Consider the following 16,266-nt stretch of genomic DNA (forward strand, 5'->3'; position numbering starts at 1 on the left):
TGTTGTGTGCTGTATTGAAAGAATTCTTAATAGTGTGGACTTTATTTAGATATTTGATGTATTAGAGTATTTGTGGAATAATTTTAGAAATATTTTCACTCTTGATTACCTTTGGTTTCTATAATCGATATTCCGTCTCTGATGTAGACCAATTTCGAGATGAATCTTCCTGGGTATTTCTAACTACTTCTTTCTGATTAGGAAAAAAAAAAAAAAAGAAACTAAAATTTAAAGATAGAAACCTGGACAGCTGGCATCAGGAAATAGGGTTCTTCTGGAGTTTTCAGACATAATTGTAATGACAATTAGTCTAGAGTGAATTCAGAAGAGGGGATAGAAAGGCTTCTTAAAAGAATGGACCATTTACTTTCTAAATCCATTATGTACCTCTTTCTGCTTCATTGCTTTGTTTGTTGGCCCTGGAGTAAAGAGGACAAGTGCTTCCTCTTCAGATTTTTAAAATATTGTGTTTTTATTTAATTGTGACTAGGAAATATATTATTATATGAGAAGTAGAACCATGCTTCAAAATTTGTGTTATTTAAAAGCTGTGTTTGATCAAAATATGTTAACAGTTTGTTTAGTACTGTAGGTACTGTAACCCAGTGGAATATGGCAAGTTTCCTAGGTGGTATAATTTTTTTTTTTGTACTTTTCAGTGTGTTTTTTAAAATTTTAACTGTTACAGAGTTCTGAGTATTTATCTTTTTAAAAGTCATTTTCTACTTAATATATGGATTTTAAGTTTAATTGGAAAATCCCCGTAATTGAATAGTTATCTCCTAGATGAAACATTATTTGTGTTTACCTTCATGCAGTTTCTGCCATGTTTTTTGATTATTTCATCTTTATGACCATAAAAATATTTGTTCAGTGCTGAGGGGACCAATGCTGCTTATTTTTTTTTTCTTGGTGGGAAATAAAAGCTGATTTGCTTTCAGTGATCTAATTCAGTAAGAGTTCTTTAGTACAGCAAAGACATCTGGCATGAATGTAAGCAAAACATTTGGAGGCCAATTGCTTGGTTGTAGAAAATGGACCATTATACTATATAAGAAGGTTTTAGATTGGTTGGAACTATCCTTTAGTTATTTAAATTAAATGTACTATATTTGGTAAACATTACACTTGCTAAACTAAGGTGTAGTCTCTTAGATATGATGTCCCTCAAAAGTTTATTTTCTGTGAGTGTAGTTTTGTAGATGGCTTTCCTTGTCTCTGAAACTTTCCTTATGCATTAGGAAAGTTTGCTAACATATTCACATTCTTAAGTTTAAAAGGTATGTTATGATGGAAAAAATCAATGTGGAATTGTGAAAATCCTTGGTACAAATAAAAGCATTCAAAAGAGCTTGATTGCGGAATTAATAACGTTATAGTTCTAGGAAAAGAGCTGCAATAGTAAATTAAATTCACTGTCAATAGATGAAAATGAAATAGCTTTTTTTGCATTATACATGAGGTGGTATCAGATGTGCAGAGATGTTACAGAAAATTGGTGTTTATCAAGGATATTCCAAATAGTAAATTAAATGCCTTTTCATTTGAATATAGTTTATTTTTAGTGGGTTGGGAACGGTACAACTGGAATTAGATCTTTTGTTTTTAGTCCACATAGTTGTGCATTTTTTCTTATTACATTGAAATTGCTTATATCATTTATAGTTCTGAGGCATGTTATTTATATAGAGCAAGAATATCCATTGGAAAAAATGGAAAACTGGAATGTGTTAAAGAAAATTTTGTGTGTGTAGTGACGTAACCTGATCAAATGTGAGTTGAAATGTCTGGATAAAAGAAGACTTATATTCTGCCTGTAACAGGTGGAAACCAATCACAAACTATGGAAACAATTTTAAGGATAAAATAAAACCCTGTAATTTATAAGAAGCTTTCATAACCCTGAGCACTTTGTATTTAAATATGGTTTTAACTAGGTTATTACCTGCACAGATAGATACATCTCTCTTCTTCTAATAGACTTTAATTTTAGTAGTCTTTCTGTTCATACTTGACCATAAGCCTGTGGAATTATAAAAAGTCCTAGTATTCTTCAACATAGCAGCCTCTGAGCTACTTTCAACTTGGGTTACTCAGATATACTTCGTGGATACTTAGCTTACTCTTCTCAAATGAACTAAATTATAAAACTATGATTTATGAGATGCCCTTTTTTGTGTGTTTCATATATGTACATATGACTCTACATTCCATTAGAATGAATGTGCCTAATGTTTATTTCATGGAGCATTTTTCTGTTTCATATTTGTAAGACAGAGTATTTGGGGAAAAGTATGCTTCAATTGTGTAACTTAATGAATTTTCTCAAATTACCTAAGTTTTAAAACAACGTAATTGTTTTTGGAAGCTTTAGTCAGAATACTGGTGCATTTGAGAATAACTTTCTTCAGGGTGTATATTGCAGGGTACAGACACACTTTGGTGATGTTTTATTAAATTTCAACTCAAATGATATGTGCATTGTTTTTACTATAGCCAGTATAATCTCATATTTATGATATTTGTTTTACTTTCTTTCGCCCTCTGGTTATATCTTTAAAATATCTTAAGCAACCTTGTTTTTTGATTTTTTTATATTTATAGTTGAGATGAAGAAAACATTTTTGTACTTTAATTGGTATGAATTTGGAATTTATAGAACCGTATATTGCATTGTGTATTTTAGCATGCCCATATATTAAATATTTGGGGGAATTGTATGATAAGAATTGTAAAGTACATTTATCAGTTACTGTAATCAGAAAAAAGATTCATTTGACTTTTTGCAGTGCTGTGCAATTCATTTATCTATTTCTAAAAATCTAAATCTTACAAAATACTAACTTATAACCTGTGATTTGTGAATATATCTTTTATTCTTTCTTGTTTAAAGCAACCTAATTTGACTTGTTTATATATCCTTTTTATAATTAGGTTACTCAAAGTTATTACCTTTTAATAAAAAACAGCTTTCTCATTTTGGGAAATAAATTACTGTATGCATTTTCAGGATGGTCATAGGATGGTATTATTTTATTCCTTTATTTGATATCTGAAGATGTGATTGTTTAGATTTTGTTAATAAGTAGATTGATTTTATCAGTTAAAATTATTTAATGAATGATTCAGGCAGATAATTGGAAAAGTTTATTAAATATATTATTCTTTGGGAATAATATAGGGTATGTAAAATAAACATTTTCAAGATTTTAGAATACTTCATAGTTTACTTATTCTATGACCCAAGATATTCATTATATCAAACAGGAATTCTCTTATAATCTTAGCATATATTTGTGTGTGTGTTTGTGTGTGTGTGTTTTAAACTATTTTCATAAATCTGGTTATAAAACTGGATCACCTTTAATATAAATTACTTACTTTTTTTGGTCCTTTAAAACTTGAACTCATTATCCCTAGATTTTATTGCATCGTAATTTTATCTCAGTCCAACTTGGGTGGTGCTTATTTAAAACATCACAAACCATTTATATGTAAAATCTTTAAAAATCAAGAAAAAGCAGAATGTAAGTGAAATTTTCTTTTAGTGAAGGAAATAACCCCACATTGCCTTAATTTTGACAGGGGGAACATTCACTGGCCAGTTTAACCTTTAGGACTGGGATTGTGTAAGAATGATCATTCTTTTAGAAATAAGAGGAGTTTGTGAAGTTTAAAATAGATCACTTATTTTGTTTACATTGTTGAAGGAAGAGTATTATTGTATTAGTAGTACAAGATGAATGAATACTTTTGTTATAGCCTCTGAAAGTTGCAGTCTATACTCTTTTCTTTGATCTAAGTTGCAAAGCATCTTAGAAATTTATTGGCATATATTTTAAGGCAAAATTAGCAGGTAAATATAATTATAAGAAGAAAATAAAGTATAATTTGCAGTATTGTTGAGTTTAATAACGATAGCTATCAATTGTGCTGTTTTGGTTTTAGTATTGTCAAAGAGTTGCTAACACATAACGTTTTTTTCTTTAAAGTTGTGATATTTGTATTTGTCATACTACTAATCGTTGTGGGTTTTTTTTAATATTTTATCTCTATATCCTCAGTTGTAGAAGGAACCATAAGCTTTCACTTATACATTAATATCTGTCTGAAAATTTGTTGTATTTTTAAGATGTTATTTCTCATTTTGAGTAATAGGAAAACAACATATAAAGGAATGTTAGTGGCATAGCACATCTGTATTAAAATTGTAGTTTCTGAAAGATATAATTTTTATACTTAACTCATGAAAGCAAATGTTTTGTGGTATGAAATATTTTAGAAAGATTGAATCAGCATTAAAAATGTTAGCTGTTCATTTAATTTGATTCTTTTTAAAATTTCACACTGATGTTATTATATCTTCTATTATCGATTTAGTAGGTTATGGAACATCATTAATTTATAGAGTCATTGTTTTCATGAATTATTATAGCACAACGTCACTTTGAATTTTGCTATTTGAAGCCTTCTAGATTTTGGGAAAATAGTTCATTTAAAATTTTTGACATTGTAAAGTGATACAGTACGTCTAGCAAAATTGCCTTGCAAATATCACCCCCAAAGGATTTCAAAATAGTCTAAAAATAATGAACACAATTGGTAAAATAGTTCAATATTTGTGTATTGAAGATGTTTCATGTAATATACAACAAGGAAAAACGATCTGTGTCTTGGGAATTCTAAGGAGTGTGTGGTATCACTAAAAACCAAGCTATAAACCACCAGTTAGAAACATGTCTTTTTATAGTTCTGTTCTTTTGTTTTGTTTTGCTCTGGCTTAAAATAATTAATTTTTCTCTTAAATATTGTAAGTAACATTTGCTGAACACAGTTATGCCACTTGTTAACTAAAATTTCGTACTATATATATATACACGTATATATATATATAATGTGTATATATTTAAGTTTAATCAGGTCCCACTTGTTTACTTTTGTTTTTATTTCCCTTACTCTAGGAGGTGGGTCATAGAGGATCTTGCTTTGATTTATGTCATCAAGTGTTCTGCCTCTAAGAGTTTTATAGTTTCTGGTCTTACATTTAGGTCTTTAATTCATTTTGAATTTATCTTTGTGTATGGTGTTAGGAAGTGTTCTAATTTCATTCTTTTACATGTAGCTGTCCAGTTTTCCCAGCACCATTTATTGGTACATATATGTTTTTGCCACAGAGTTTAGTCTCAGTTATTTCCAGTTTAGTGGAGCTGTATTTTAAAGGATAACTTTTATGAGCAAGTGCAGCTTTTCAGAATAAAATTGGGGGGGATGAGGGTGGGAGACTTGTGCTTGATTGCCATCTCATTTCCATCTTTGGATGCAGCTCTAGCATAAAGTTAAACAACATCTGCAGAGATCTGACTGACAAACATCTCTCTGGGACTCATCATTGCAGCCTGCAGCAGGTGCATTCAGCTTTGCAGTCTTTTCCAAAAAGAGGTTAGTTTGTTCTAACATTTATCAGTAGACCAGTGGGAGCAAGTGACTAGAGAGAAGAGGTTGGTTGTCACTTGTCCAGTGCTGGAATACTACAGGTAATTGGACTGGACTGGTGGGAACTGCTGCAGTGTGTGTCTCACATTGCACTGCAGCTGCTATGGAGCTTAATTAACCTGACCCTCAGAGACTGAAGTGGCATGGTATGAACCGTAACATGCAAGAAATGAAACAGTGCTTTTCAGTGCTTTTGATGCTTGGGTTGGTGAAATTTCTTCATCCTGTTCTTTAAAGATACGTTATCAACTTTTCCATTTTTTATATGGATATATTTGCAGCTAAAATGATTTCCATGAATCTGATAGAATCTACATAAAAAGGAGAGGGGGACTTTAGGTGTAGAAATAAAAATCAAATAACCTTAAGTTAAAATTTATTTAAAATTACTTGTTCCACAGGTATATTTTCAAATCATAAGTGAATGGAAGTAAGTGGAAGTACATTGGAGTTCTTTTAAAATTATTATCCTAAATTAACATTTGTTTATTTTATAAGAGAAAGAACCTATTTAAAATTAAGTAGTATCTTTTTAGCATGTTAGCGACTTTGACAAACAGACTTTGCTGAGTGTTTTGATGTGCTCCAATAAACAAGACAGGAATAGTATGTTAAAAATGTTTTTAGGATGCTTTAGCTTAACATAGGAGTGCTGTTGAAATGGTTTTTGACCACAATTTATTATAAGTAAATTAAAAGTTGATTATAATAAAAACTTTTTAAAAGTCTGTCATTCATTTCTTTTGTTTTCAATTTCTTGATCTATTTGAAATATTGACAGTATGCTTCTATGACACATACAGAAGTTTCCTGTATGTTCTAATAGTATTTGCATTAGTTAGATATTTCATCACAGTCCTGTTTATCAGTTGGCCTTTGCACAGAAAACAGTTCTTAAATCTGGCAAAGTGCTATACCATTTTAAAATAATTCAGAATTTTGAAATGTCATTTGGATTCTTTGTGAAGCAGTTTCATTATTTTGACTTTTTGTTAGTCTCACTAAGTTAAATTTTTTGGTATCCATTGGCTCTTAACTTGTCAATTACTCAAGAGTAATTAAGTTTTGGAGTTTGCAAATTTTTGGAACCCCTTTACTTATCTTGAAGGAATTTTTACGAGAGTGGCCAGTAACTATTTGATTCTGAAGTTACTGTCTGTAAGAAAAAAGAACTTTTAAATTTTATCTTAATTTGGTTATGAATAATTGGTAATTTATTAGTAATTATAGTAACTGTGGGAAATACGATTAAAATAATAGTCTCTAGAATTGGAGAGTTTCATTTTTCCACTTTTAAACATATTTTACTTTTTAATCAAAATTTTTTATTTTTTATATTGTGGAATGTTATTTTATTAATTCTCATCAATATATTCTTTAAAATTTCACATGTAAGATGTTTTGATATTTAATAAGAATAAACATTTTAAGACTACAAAGTAGAAAAAAAGAATATTATGTACACAAGCAAACTTTTTGAGATATTTTCAACATTGCTAAGTTTCAAACCATGATATGGATATCCTTTTCCATGACATACTTGATCATGAAAACACATAATATCTACACTCCATCATTCATCTTTTGCTGCTTCCTGCAGGGCCTGTCATAGCATCGTTGACAGGACCAGATGAAAAATGAAATCAGTATCTTGAGTTTTTTAACAGCAAAATGATTCAGGTAAGATTATTTGGTGTGGAAAAGAAAACATTTTTTAAATTATTCTTATACTCATTTAATAATTGATACTTTTAAAATTAATATTTTTCTTATTTCAAGTCCTGTTTTATGTCTTACTGATGTTCAGTATATTTTCAATATCCAGTGAACTTTATTCTGAACTCAGTAATGTTTAAGTTTCAGACTGTGGTGTTTCTTACTTTTCTTGTGATGCTTGGCATACTTTTTGAAACTTTGAAGAGTAACTTTTCTTTTTTAACGATTTTTGAAAACAGTTACACATTGAAGGGCCCATAGTTCATTTGTAGGATAAATTTTCCCATAATGAACTTATTAATTAAATAAGACTTCAAATCCTGCGTTTCTTCTAAGGTATAATAAATAATACTGTGTTGACTGAATTTTTGGAAATCATTGTTGAAGAAAGTTGCCTTCATTTAAATTGTTAATAATTTACTGTCCTAGTACTTAGATAGGGCAGTGACTTTAAGATTTAGTAATTAGAAAGATAGAATAGAAGGAATGGGGTAGTGCACTTTATTAACACAGAATAGTAGAGAATTCGGTATATATTTTTGTTCTATGTTGCTAAATGTTTTTGATTAACTGCAGCTTTTCAATTTTGGTTATGTTCATTTTTGAAATACTTGTTTTTGAAGGAGTATGTGTTGGGCACAATTGAGCCTATACTTGGAGACTGTTCACTTACACACATAGTTTTATTCTTTGTATAAATCCTGTGTTTTTATTTTTCTAAGACTAGTTAATTTTTTAAGCCAGGAAAGTACTTTTTAAAAAAGTCTAGTTTCATTCTTCACTATGAAATCTGTCCGGAAGTTTTTCTCTTATTAATTATTGTGTGTATTTATAGATACTTCCTAGGAGTCCAGGTGTCCTTTGGTTATTATGAATTAAAATTATTACAAAGCATCTTTTCTTTGTAAAGGACTATGGGTATGTTTTGCATCATCCTAAAATGTTGTTCTTAATTGTTACTGTCTCCTTAGGTTTTGTTTACTTTTTTTTTTTTTTTTAATATTATATGGCATCTTCTGGCAGTGACTTAGTGAATATTGAAGGGGCTTAGGAGTATCCAAGAGGCTTTTTATTTTTTCATTTAAAGGAATTGGAAAAATTATAGAATTGTGAAACTAGATGAAAGAAATGGCACTTAAGTGTGATCTTTTCCAGAATCTTCATTTAATAGTTGAGAAAACCAAGATACAAAGAGTGATATAGGCCAATAATTGTCCTCAACTTTTAAATGCGATTTTGAATTTGTGGTACAGTTTTAGTAGGTAGTTTATTCTCATTTTGCTTTCCCCCGTTTTTTTCCCTCCTCTTTTTGAATATAACTCTCTGAGGATATGTCATCATTTCTCTCACCTAGTTTTAAAATAAATACACTCCCCACTCCCACTTTTTTACAGTAATTGTTGTTGATTTTGATTTGGTATACTCTAAGGCCAAAGACAGGTCCTCTTTACCATATATTAAAAAACAAATGATCTGATAGATTATATTGCCTGGAATATAAACTGGTCATTTTCTGTATTTTCAAAATTGTATTGCTTGAAAGTGACAGTATTCAGGATGATTTGATTTCTACAACTTTTGTTGCTTTCTTTCATTTGCAAAGTCCTTTCTTTTCCTTCTTTTCTTCTTATTTTCCCCCTTCCTTTGTTCCTCAGCTCAACTTTTTAATTTCTTCACTTTTGGTTAAACTGAGTATTGGCTTTGCTAAAAAAAATAAAGACTTTCTAAGTCAGATTCTGCTTTCAAGTATATATATATATTTTCCATATTTTTGACTTACAAAATTTCCTTCAGTATTGCATATTTGGCTAGGTAGTCATAACAGTTGGTTTTAAAAGGACAGAGTATTATGATTAAGAAATAAACATGAGGCTAATTTTAAGGTAATCTAAGTAAAAGTAAGATACATAATAAAGTAGTTATTAATTTTAAAACATAATTATTTTTTTTTTTGTCTACCCATTTCATTAAATTGGTCCACTTCTTGGTTAATTAGAATTCTGATGCTCTTTGCATTTCATTATAGGCTTAAGCACTACTTTCTAACATAATCACAGAAGTTACTTAATGTGATTTTGAAGGTATTTTTCCTTCATGGATTTAAATTAAAACAAAAAATTTTGTCATAGTCTTTACTTACTTTAGTAGACTACTAGCATTAAGCTCGGAGAAGGCAATGGCACCCCACTCCAGTACTCTTGCCTGGAAAATGCCATGGACGGAGGAGCCTGGTAGGCTGCAGTCCATGGGGTCGCTAGAGTTGGACATGACTAAGCAACTTCACTTTCACTTTTCACTTTCATGTATTGGAGAAGGAAATGGCAACCCACTCCAGTGTTCTTGCCTGGAGAATCCCAGGGACGGGAAGCCTGGTGGGCTGCCGTCTATGGGGTCGCACAGAGTCAGACACGACTAAAGCGATGTAGTAGCAGCAGCAGCAGCAGCAGCATTAAGCTTCATTGATATGAAAAAATTTGTCATCCTACATGCTTGCTATATGTTCAGCATGTAACTCAGTGCTTTAAACATCTGTGGCATTTGAAATATAAATCAATGTGTGATTGAATGAATGACTAGTCTGAGGCTTCATCTGTGAGTGTTGTGGATATAGAAGCAACCTTCAGTTTTTCATTATATTTCTAGTTTAATGGGATAGTATCAATACAATGGATGTAGAAGGCAGTTCATCTTTAGTTGTTTATTGTGTTTATAGTTTCTTAGGGGTGAGTATCTGTGTGAGGAAAATCTGATTTTGGATAAGTAATGAGTTTGTATGTGAGAAAAATCTGATGTTGGATAAGAAATGAGTTCAAAAATCAATCAGTTAAGAAATGGCTATAGACATGTTAAGATAAATATGGACTAGGTCTTAAGAAAGAAGAGTAGAATTTCATTTTCTATTTAGCATGTTGTCTTCTGTAAAGAAAAGTGAAAGCCAGTATTACAGTACTTCAAAGCCATCTCCCATATGAAGATTAATTTTAAAATACTGTCTTAAGAAACACGAGCTTAACTAACATTTATTTATTAATAAAATAATAAAAAGTACCTGTGTACAAGATGTCAGAGTTATATTACATCATACTTTGCCACATGGCTACCTATGTAGTAAGGAATAATCTACTGATCACTTTTCTTAAGATACCTTGAAAATCAAAGATTACTAACCACTAAATTAAGATTACATTATTAAAAATAGGATTAGTAAATTTTTGTTTTTAATATATTTTAATATCTCTTCCTCCCCCCTGTAGTGGAGAAGTAAAGGTATAAATATATTACAGCTTTTAGAAGCTGGACTAAAATTTTTACTCATGAGAAAAGCATACCAACTGTTGTAGTAGATTGGAATTTATACGTTTTGAGTTTGACTAACTTGTATACTTTATTTGAAATTAAAATTTTAGGAAAGTTATTGAATATGGTTTTCTTCAAAGTCTTTTAAATGCTTTCTTAAACAGAATTTAGAGAGGTATGAAGTATTAGTGTTCATCTCATAATAATAGATTGTTTCATTTTTACTACAGTAAACCAGTGAAACTTCTAAGATTTAATAGATAAATATATTTTGTTTCATGCTTAGCCCATTGCATGTGTGTGTGCTAAGTTGCTTCAGTTGTGTATGACTCTTTGCAACCCTGTGGACTATAACCTACCAGGCTTCTCTGTGCATGGGATTCTCCAGGCAAGAATACTGGAGTGGGTTGCCATGCCTTCCTCCAGGGGATCTTCCCACATATTTATAAATTCAGTTTATTTTAAAAAAATTCATGAAGAGTAATGGATTACAATAATTTTAAGTGTTTCTTTATTTGACTGCTTCCCCTGCATTGTCTGCCACTATGGCCAGATTTTAACTTTCTGGTGGACATTTATGTGTTCCCTCTGGGGTTGGGACTAAATACACAATTCTCTGAAGATCTTACTGTCAAGCAGGGGGCGATAAGAAACAATAAAGATAAATATCTGGTTATAATGAAAATTGATAATTGTATAATGATAGAATTATGTCTGGAAGTGGAAACTGCCTCTGTCAGTGGCAAGATCTTGAGAGAAGAGGGTATACTTCAGAAAAGACTTCAAACAGGAGCTGACAAAGTTTTGAAGGTTGAATTTTAATTTGCCTGGTAGACAGGAGTGGAAGGTCACTTGAAGCAGAGACTGTATACATAGTGACGAAATTATGAAAAATACCCCTCGTATATTCAGGGATCCAAAAGTTATTTGATATTACTGGGATAAAAAGTAGATATTGCTGTGGGGAAAGAGTGGGAATAGGGAGATACTGTCATTAATAGTACAGATAAAAAATGTATTACAAATGTAAAAGAAAAGTGTGATTGAAGAATATTCATTTTGGGGACATTCATTAGCAAGAAATATTTGAAAGAAAAAATACATCTATTACGTTTTTAAAATGAATGACAGAGTACTATAATTAAAATATAATATTTCTATAAATGTGAATAGTGATATTTGCATGGTGGCGGAAGGATTGCCTTAGTTATCTGAAAGCAGGGTAGTAGACTAGAGAGGCTTCCTCAGCTTTATACGTAGAATTAAAGAGAAGACTAAGAGGAGCAAGGGAAGGGTGAGGCAACTAGTGATACAGAAAAGAAATTTAGGAAATACAGAAGCTATCTTTTGTTAAGCAACTATGTGCTCTGAGGGTAGAAGAAAAAGGTGTGGGACCCAGTGATGAAAAATGTCAGTGAGGAATGTTTTGCTGTATTCAGGAAAGCTCTGGAGATAGAAATTGGTTTTTCACATTCATTCACATTTATGTAACCTGTTGGCTACACAGGTGCATTTAAAGTTAGTGACTCAAGTGGTTTTTTTTTTTACCAGTTTGCCTTTGATTAATAGCTATTTAGAATCATATAGCTGATAAAAATTTTCACCTTCCTTAAATTATATGAATATGTAGGCCTAGTTTCTAGCTCTCTTGGTATATGAACATTTATTTTTAATTTGATGAAAATTAGTGATTTGTACAACGTATGCATTTTTAATGTGCGAATTTTAATTTTTGGTAGTGTTCAAACACTGAAGTTTTGGTATGTGATAGACATTGGTGTGTGTTATGTCAGTGAAAAAACTGAAGCTCCTTACTCATTGTTAGTTGATTCTCTGTTGTGTAATTATTTTGTTTGGAATTTCAATTGATTATTGAGATTCAGCAGGATTCTCCATCATTGATGTTTATTTCATATAAGAATCAGTCTTAATTGATAATCTATCAACTCCAGATGAGTTTAAAAAGTGATTGTGAAAAATATGGCACTGTTTTACATTTGGAAAATGGGATTAAAATTTCTCTAGCATTTATACTTATTTGTGGAATTATTGGCTAGTTGTGTAGAGAAACATTAAAAAATTGAACAGCTGAAGTGACATTAAGCACCAGATGGGAATTTGAAACAAAAATATTCACTGTGTAATCTTTATTTAAGTGCTGTTCATAATTCAATAATACCAGTTGTGTAACTCAAGATTGATTTCAGTATAAAAAGGAAGCATAAGCAGTGTCTCATTGCCTTCAAATTGATATACATATCATGATATGGTAACATAACTTATTCTTTAAGGGATAGATAATGTAGGTAAGATGACTGCATACATTGCAGAATCAATGCAATTCTCTCTGAGAAAGTTTGTGAAGAAACTTTGGGTATGTGAATTGTCACATTAAATTTAATATCTCGTGAATTCTGCCTTTAAGATGATCCTCTATTTTACATTTACACATATATTTTAAAAGAAAATTTCCAGCCATGTTTCATTACAGTAATGTTTGACATTCTTTCTTCTGAAGTACGTACCTATTCTGTTTAAAGAAAGGTATGTTCCTTTGAAAGCTTTATCATATTTTTAGCTACACTGGTATATTTGACATCTTGTTTAAAAACTAGAATGACTCTAGATGTGAAAACACAAACTGTGATAATAAGCTAGATATGCCATATGTGGCAGTTTACGTTGGCATATATCTCAAATGGCATGTTTAATGTACTGTATTACTAAAATTAGTAATTTTACAGTGGAAGACTGCTACTTTTATTTTACAGTCTTTCGCTGGTGGGCTTAGAATGCTGACAGACCCTTTACTTTGTAAATTCTTGTTTTCAGCCTTTGCAAAAAAATCTTTTCGCCATTAAAATGATCTACTTGGGATCTCTCTTAGTAGCTAACTTATTCTCTGGAGTTTGTGAAAATTAATGAGATCTGCAAGTAAGCAGCATGCAGTTTGACAGATGACTATGAATGTGAATAGTAGTTACATATATTGTATTTTTGTTAAGGAATAATAATGCTAATATATTTGATATAGCCAAAACTGATTTAGTAAAATAAATAATTAAGAACTGAAAATGGTATTTTTATTTTTAGGAAATGTATAGATATTAATAGAAAAAGCGTGGAGCTTCTATGTCTGTATACCATTTATAAAACCATTTAAAGAGAACTTCAATACACATTGCCCTTTTATGATACAATACTCAACTATAAAATCATATTTCAGGTTTCTTGAACAATTATTTTTGAATTTTTAAAAATACTGCTTTTATCAAAAAATTTCTGAAAACCTTTCAAATGCTTCAGCAGACTGCATTGAAAATAAGTAGAAACTCTACAATGTGAGGGAGATAATTTAGGTAAATGAAAGGGATAAATAAATAATTAAGGACTGTGTACATTTTTTGACTAAAAATATGCAGAACAAATACAATTCTGTTTGAGGAAAATTTTGAAGATATTTTATGTTTAGGAATTGTTTCAAATAACATTTAGTAATTTCAGTATCTTTTAAAGGGCCAGGCTCTGAATTCTTTCTTTTTTTTTTTTAACTTTACAAGATACATTGTAAAGTGAATTCTTTTATGTACGTATTTAAACTATCTCTGTGACCATTACTGGGAAAAGTCATAGTCCTGTTTTTAAAAGTCTAAAACTGTATAACTAAAACTTATTATAAGTAAGTAGTACATAAAAGTATTTTACTAATCATGACATAATTAGATGTTACATCACTATACTTAAGTATCAGTGTAGCCAGGAATTTTTTATATCTGTTTTATAGTTGAGGAAAATAAGATAGTGAAGGTTAAAATGATTTGTCATATAGAAAGTTAAAAATGATGAACCTATTTGTTTACTGTTATTCTATAACACTCTGCATCAGACTGCTTATTAATTTGAGTTCAAAAACATAGTATTCAAAATTTAGGTAAGGTTTACCAAATTGCCACATTTGACCTGGCACTGAGAAATAGATATTTTTTATGGATTGGTAATTCCCCTTCTTCATCTGGAAATCCTTCAGATTTCAGTTTTACAATTGAAAGTACAACTGTAATAATTAAGCAAAATAGAGACATAAAACACGTTTTCTGTTCTGACCAGACCTCTGTAAACATAGACCTTGATGTCGTCTGTATGTTTCCCATCTTTATATTGCTGTTAGACATTAAAAGAGTTTGAATTTTTGCCTTGTCTATGAAGTTATTTACATGAAATCATTTGGTTGTTCTGTTTAGCATTGTACGATTTGCCTTTCAGATTTTATATCATATATGACCACTGCTCTAGAGATTTGTTAAACTGTAGTCTTACGGTTAGTAAGGTCTAGTCAAATCCCTATGATAGTGCTTACTATAATCAAAGTTTTTATGAAGATAATATGCTTTGATATTATACAGTAGAGTTTATTAAGGAATTGTCAAGCCATATCAGTACTTTTTAGTGTTTTCTGGGGATATAAGATGGAATACAAGACTCCTAGACAACATGTGATGTCAGACAGAGCAGAGTTTGAATCCAAGCTCTGCCACTTAACTAGTATGATTTTAGTCAAATCTTTTAATCTTCTTGGACCTCTGATTTTCTCATCTGTGTGTGATTAGTTCCTCTTGTATAGATATAAGATATTAGGGAAAAATATAAAACCATTTTACATAATACCTGACATATAATAAGCATTTTATGACTTATCTTTTTTCATCTCCTTCTTCTCATATTTGTTACATTTAATAATACTATGTTTAAAGCAGAGACTCTAATGTAAAACAAATTATATTAATGGGGTAGTAAAAAGGAAAGCTTGCTCTAAGGATTTTTTCAAAATTGTTTTTTTCTCTTAATAACTAATTGTTATAAAAATGCAGGTAATACAAAGAAAGCTAGTTAGCCTCTCCTCATCTTTTAGGATAATTAATATAAATAATTTGGTATGTATTCTTTCAGATTTTACAAATGCCTTTTTATATAGGTCCATATTTTTAGTAGATAATTACAAATGATATTTGTTGTTAAAATTTGAAATAAGTTTTCAACAAATTGCTTCTTTTGGTTAATGGACTTATGAAGTTTCTACGGTGGCCTTCCAGTCTCACCTATGTGGATATTTTTACTTGCATAGCCTAAAAATATGTTCTGTCATACCCCTGAATATATGCAGAGCTTTGTTTGTTTGTTTTTCACCCATATAGTTGGGATAAAAACTAGGGGCATGATTTTATAATATTTAACTAGATTAAATCTCATCTGCAGCATGTGGGCTTATTTGTATTAAGACTCTTAAAAGTTAACGTAATTGGTTAGTCCCTCTTTCTTCATTGTACATTAAAAATATTGATCAGAGCTTCAATGGGAATAAATCAGGTGGCATGTAGGATATTTAATACTTACTTTCATGATCTTTTTTAGGATACTAAGATTTCTGAAAATTCTTTTCCTATTAGTCAGAAAAAAAGTCATAGTGTATAGAAGGATAAAACTAGATATTTAATGATATACATGATGATTCATAAGGCTTGTTTTTTAGCTTAAATTTTCAATTGCTTCTGTGAAGACCTTAAGAATTTTAGTTCATGCAACTTCCATGAAAGATCTAAGAAAATTTACTAATGTAGTGTTATGAAGAGTGTCTTTTAGGGGTCACGATTTATTGCTTTACATTTCTTAACAAGTATTCGTATTTTCTGTGAGTCATCACAAAAATTCTTCGTTGGCATTATGGTAAAATTCTTTTTTATTATTTGCCTATATTTTATTATA

At 30.4% G+C, this 16,266-nt stretch overlaps 1 protein-coding gene across 5 annotated transcripts in view; it reads left to right on the forward strand.

Moving 5' to 3' along the window:
- The window catches only part of NOVA1 (NOVA alternative splicing regulator 1), a 167,939-nt gene that overhangs the window by 3,017 nt on the left and 148,656 nt on the right, over positions 1-16,266 (forward strand). For 3 of the 5 annotated variants that reach the window (XM_086365235.1, XM_086365234.1, XM_086365236.1), the window contains exons 1-2: positions 5,324-5,439; positions 7,094-7,173. The exons of the other annotated variants lie outside the window; for them this stretch is intronic. The gene's annotated coding sequence lies outside the window, so the exon portion shown is untranslated. Of the gene's footprint in view, positions 1-5,323; positions 5,440-7,093; positions 7,174-16,266 lie in introns of those variants that run through there. 5 annotated transcript variants of the gene reach the window in all.

Source organism: Bos grunniens, chromosome 21 (assembly GCF_055505025.1).
Source record: "Bos grunniens cultivar Pamir isolate PY7600 chromosome 21, Bosgru_T2T1.0, whole genome shotgun sequence".
Classification (NCBI taxonomy): Eukaryota; Metazoa; Chordata; class Mammalia; order Artiodactyla; family Bovidae; genus Bos; species Bos grunniens.